General features: G+C 32.4%; 1 pseudogene; it reads right to left on the reverse strand.

Moving 5' to 3' along the window:
* LOC119591859 overlaps window positions 1–207 on the reverse strand; it is a 3,930-nt pseudogene that overhangs the window by 1,324 nt on the left and 2,399 nt on the right.

Consider the following 207-nt stretch of genomic DNA (forward strand, 5'->3'; position numbering starts at 1 on the left):
AGTAGTATATAAAAACAAGACATAACCAAACCACTCGCAAATATTTTTAAAGAATGTAAATATATTAGTGATTGCAAACCGATTTATATTTATCCAACTGTCTTTATACGCATCCTCGCAAAGGTGAGTTGATTCAATATTGGTTCTTGGGTCAAATTCGTTATTAGGAAAGTTTTGACTCTTTAAGCTCTCGCATTAAAGCTTGGC

The sequence above is a fragment of the Penaeus monodon genome, chromosome 29, assembly GCF_015228065.2.
Source record: "Penaeus monodon isolate SGIC_2016 chromosome 29, NSTDA_Pmon_1, whole genome shotgun sequence".
Classification (NCBI taxonomy): Eukaryota; Metazoa; Arthropoda; class Malacostraca; order Decapoda; family Penaeidae; genus Penaeus; species Penaeus monodon.